The following is a 5,563-nucleotide window of genomic DNA, read 5'->3' on the forward strand; positions in this document are numbered from 1 at the left end:
ATCTTAGGAAGATCACAAAACAAGCCTGCTAGCCTGGATTTTACCTAAAAAAATCACGCCCGAGAAAGTGAAGTACTGTAGCATTAACTAGCAAAGGTGTATTGCAGACATAGGCATAGTACGTAATACAGGCTTTATGAACTCTAATAATATTGTTTCGGCTGTGAATCCTTCTTCAGCTGTGAGGGTCTTCAGCTCATAATGAAACACTTGGAGTTTGCAATGTACGGCGCTCTGAACGAGTTCAACTTTAATGCAGGAAAAATGGATTTCCCAGAAGCTATACTGATTCTTATGGAAGCCCGTTTCCGCCAGGGAGTAGAAAAAATGCGCCCTGGTATTCTCTGGGATGCAGTGCAGTTAAAACTGTTCACTGTTACTGACCATACTGCCTGCCTGCGGGCACTTTTCCTTTCCGTGGGGGAGGGTGGACTGTCTTTCATTAGAAGGTTAGCCTATTCTACTCGGAGAATGTAGAGGGGGTGGAAAGTGCCCGCGGTCATTTAATTAGTATTACAATTCGCACTGATTCCCCTGCGAAGATATGGACATAAGAATATTCGTGCGTGGTCAAAAAATGCCATAAAAACGACAAAATGAAGGCTGTGAAAACATTCACAATGTGCTGTATACACAAAGCACGTGTTCTCACAACTCGAGGAGGTTTCGTGAAAACTTTATATCGTCACACAAAATAAAGTTTTTTTGTTTACAAAGACGATTACAAAGAATGTGGACCAGGGTAATACTTTGAGTTTACAGCTTGTCCAAGGTCATTCATTATTAATACTATTAGGGATATCTTCGGTAAAGACTGACAGCAGGAACATTCCTGTTCTTTACTCAGCAGCTTATTAAAAACAGGGTGTTCAAAACGTTTTTTTTTTTACCCAGAAGAGTGACACAGCTTCGCGTTGTGAATCTGTTATTCCGTATTTACAAAGAAAGTGGAATACAGTAATACTACCTGCTATATAGATACATATTTTTAGATATTCAGATCCTTAAATTAATATCATTATTCATTTCTTTAGATACGTGATTCCATACTATATTCCCTATTACAAAACCAATAATTCCAGTCCTGAAATCTGATTGGCTGACACACATTCGAAGAACATACTGTAACACTTAGTTAACATGTCTGGTTTAGTTGAAGAATCGGCTAAGGTAAGTTTCAGGGTTTAATGGTGGGATGGCACCTGTGCTTTTTCCCCCCAACCGTTAGAATATGATTTGCACAAAACCCAAAAGAAATACTGCACAATTCAAGAACCTAGCAACTGTAAAATAAGCTTAAAAACAACTGAACTGAAATGCAAAAAAGTTCAGAGAAAGGCACAAAATATGTTTACTTGGGGTTTAAAAAATTAAAACTAACTAAAACATTCCAAACAGAAGCCGGCCTACCTTCTTTTCTTTGTACCTGATAAAGATGAGGATGGCTTTAAAGATACAGCTAAACTTTTGCAGAACCATTCAAGCGCATTGTTACTGTTTGCTGTAGAAGCCAAAAATATGAGAATCTCAAAATCTAAAAATCTCATGGCGTCAGAATTTACAACTTTAAAAAAATAAATAATAATAATAATAATAAACATTAATTTATATAGCGCCTTGAAAGGTGGCTTCTTAATAGAATGACAAAACCAACAACAATAAATAATACACAAGATATGCATGATGACAATACACAGTTAGAGGAGACAGTAGATGGCGGTAATAAACACAGTGAGAGCAGAAGGATAAAGAACAGGGGTGAGTTTCCCGAAAACAACTAATCTTAGAGACTTTCAAGCAACTTTACGATGTACGTATGTACGTATGTAAACAATCGATTGACAATTCTTTCATTATATGGTGTCGGTTTTGGTCCTTCAGTGGGATGAAATAAAGTTGTGAAAAGGAATATGAAGTAAACTTGACATCATAGTTTAAGCAAAAGCATATAGATAGGCACAAAAAGGGACCTTATTGTTTCTAAGAGCAAAGAAAAGAAATGACTGACATGCCGTAAAAGAAAACCAAGATTAACTGCGTGGACAGTGTATGCGTCCCGCACGACGTCCTTGATTTAAAGCAATATTTTTTGGCGCGCTGCCATAGTTAAGAATCAATATTTCATGAGAAAAAACTGTTATTTATAGTTATTGGGTGTACTGGAACTCAATGGAAACATTAACTACTAAGCTTGGCATGTGTCACTCAACAAATACAGGACCTATAATCAAATTTAAAAACAAGTAGATCTAAGCTTTACCGTCAACAATCACGACAGAACATCAAACGGTGTTGAACTACGCGGTATCGACCGCGGGTTTGGGTACGGAATGGAGCAGGCGTGGGACTCAGGACTGGGGCTGAACAACACATTTATTAACTCGAATCGGGAAAGGTACACACACAGGACAGGGGTTACAGCGCTGCACCTTCACTAACACACACACACACACACCTGAAGGGAAGAGACTGTATCCCAGCCTCCGTCCCGCTATACAGTCCGGTAGAACCCAGGTGCTGTTCTCAGCCCGCCCTGCGTTTCATACTGAAAATAATATCATCTAGTCAAGTATAAAAATGAATATGAAATATACCCAAGATGACTCATAAATTCATGAGTATAAATAAATGTTCTTTTTTCGAATTTCCTCCGACACAGTACAACACAATATCAAAGTCCTTCATATAAACTCTTAGTGTCCTGTATTCCCAGAGGATGCCCCTGCCGTGAAGTGACTGTGCTCTGTCTGGCGATCTCTGGCGCTCAGGGTGGGCAGGAGGAGGCCAGTTTAAGAAGCACTTAGTGATGAACGAGCGGGTCGGGGAGCACGTAGATGACGAAGGATTTAACGTGCTACTTCAGTTACGATGGGTTTTGGGAAACACTCGTCAATTAACGATCGAGCTTAAGAGCGAGTTTACGATGTTCTTAGCGCTACGACGCTTTCGGGAAACAGAATCATAATATCTAGAAGGATTACCATATATAAAAATAGAAAGAATGATATATGATATATACAAGTAATTATATCATATCATATATTATTAACACCATACCCACCATCTATGTACATTCACATGACCACACATATCAGATCAATATCAAATCAATCACAATGATTAGAATGCGCGCAGAAATCGCCCCTTTCTCTTCCCATCTTTCAGCACATTATACGTCCTCTCCACGATACAAGCCGATATCCGTTATCTTACTCTACAATGCACCTTTTCCCGTGTTGTACGTTAACATTTGGTTCATAAAATCGACACACCTGAAATACTAAATAAGAAAGAAAACAATTATAACACAACGGATGACAGAGCCTCTAGAACAGAAAACCCGTTGGCGTCACACACGCTGAATGTCTCTCTCTCTCCTGCTCAGCAAAACACAACATGTGGGTCAACACCGTGTGAGGCATTAAACATCACCTTCGTGCATTACCGCGATTCATCTGGCACACAACTGTACCACTACAGAAATAATATATATATATAATGTCGCCACACGAATCTGTAATGAAAATAAAATTAAAAATGCCGCTGGCGTCTCACCCGACTGGCGGCCACAGCGACTGTCGCAAAGCCAACTCCATACAGAAAAACGGAACTCATCTGGGGGAAGTTCACAAAATAAAATAATAAAATAAAAGATGACATCATATAACCACGGCTCAACGCAGCTGGCTACACGTGTGAGAAGGTGCAGTACTTGAAGTGCGCTGGGCAAACTTCCGAGGTCAAATTCTTCCAGCACGGTTGTACCTTTAAAGCGGAGACAACGGCACCGAAATGTTTTGGCGCGCCTTCTCTTTAAAGCCCTGGCCAAATATGAAGACAGTACGTACAGTTATAATTCAAACGGAATTAAAAACTACACATCCCAGTTACCATGGTGGTGCTTGTGATCATTGCGTTTAACCAACGAAACAGGGCGAAAAATCAGTCACATGAATTTGGGGCAGAGTTTCGAAAGCTTAACCTATCAGCAACAAAGCGAAATTTACACGATAGGCTACCTCAAACTGTCAGTTACACGACTGTGTATGTCGCTTAAGCCTATTTGGCATTTTAGTTATGGAGGCGAGAAGACGCCCCCCCCCCCCCCCTCTGGGTGCCTGATTTGCCGCCATCTTTAACCGCTTCGTGTCCAAATCGCAGTAGCTACGCGTACGAAATAAAGTTCATCCCAGCTACAAAACATATATATTTTTGTGGTAAGAGGGAGCAAAACATCAGTATTCACTGCTATTAATTAGTGTACGATTTATAGTTGAAATCTGAGCCTAAATATAAAGTTAAAATCTCGACAAAGCAATGTAGGAAATACAGAGAAAATAAATCCTTTCTGACATCTAAAATCAGTTTCGATCAAGGTCTCTAAAACGAACAAGAAAAAGAGGATTTTCGGAGGGCAATTACGGTGTATTTATATAGAATAAGTGATTTATGAGCAATCTAATTTCTTGTTCGTTTAAAACAGTGAAATGTCAGCTGCAAAATATCGCACCAGAAACAGCACTCTCTCTGCCTGTCATAGACGTTCAGGAAAGGCTGAATGAAGTCATGGTGATCAATAATAACAGTTGTAGGACAAGAAACAAAAGATAGTGAAAACTTAAGATTTTTAAGGCTAAAACTCAAATTCATTCTACAAATTAAGGCAAATGAAAATTCAGGACGTTAAAGTGCTAGAGGTGTAAAAAAATACAAAAATGCACATGAGCAAAAAGTTTTAGAAATGGAGCAAACAGAATAAAAGCCATGCCTATAGTGCAGAAGAGGGATGCAGGAAGACTGGCTTAGATATACAACAACATTATTTTATTAAACCTTTACAATTTCTTGCATTCGTAATTATCTTTTCGCATACCCCAGCTTGCTCTCCATGAGATACACAGACACACAGATGAAAGAGATAGGGAGAGAGCCTGTGGTCAGAGTACAGGGTCAGCCATTGTACAGCGCCCCTGGAGCAGTTGGGGTTAAGGGCCTTGCTCAGTAGCCCAACGGAGTAGGATTCTTCTGCTGGGTGCGGGATTTATTGTTAAATTATTACTTTAAATGAATACTTTGAGTTACTGAAACAGCCTGCTAATAAAATTGTCGCAATTTTGTTCTCGTTTGGAAGAGAGAATCAAAAATTAGACATAATGATGGTTTCCGGCTTAGACCTTTAAAGGTACCCCCATCACGGAAGAATTTGACCTCGGAACGTTTACCCAGCGTAATATTGTATTTCATTTCACTTTGACCGATTGTCTTTAAATCAATTGTCAGAATATCCCCACCTCCAAACAAGAACAAAATTGCAACGATTTTATTAACTGGCTGTTTCAGTAACTTAAAGTACATATTTAAAGTAATAATTTAACAAGATATGTAAATGTTTTAAGATATGTATATGTTGTGAATGTCTGTAGATTGTATCTTATGATTTAAATACTTTTATTTTTTCACAATCTGGCAATGCCAGACAGAATTCAAATGGCCTTGCAGATCAGAAAATCAAGGAACAAAACAATTATTGCGCCCAGCTCCTCAATGGGATAGCTTTAACTTG

This window comes from Lepisosteus oculatus, unplaced genomic scaffold, assembly GCF_040954835.1.
Source record: "Lepisosteus oculatus isolate fLepOcu1 unplaced genomic scaffold, fLepOcu1.hap2 HAP2_SCAFFOLD_42, whole genome shotgun sequence".
NCBI lineage: Eukaryota > Metazoa > Chordata > Actinopteri > Semionotiformes > Lepisosteidae > Lepisosteus > Lepisosteus oculatus.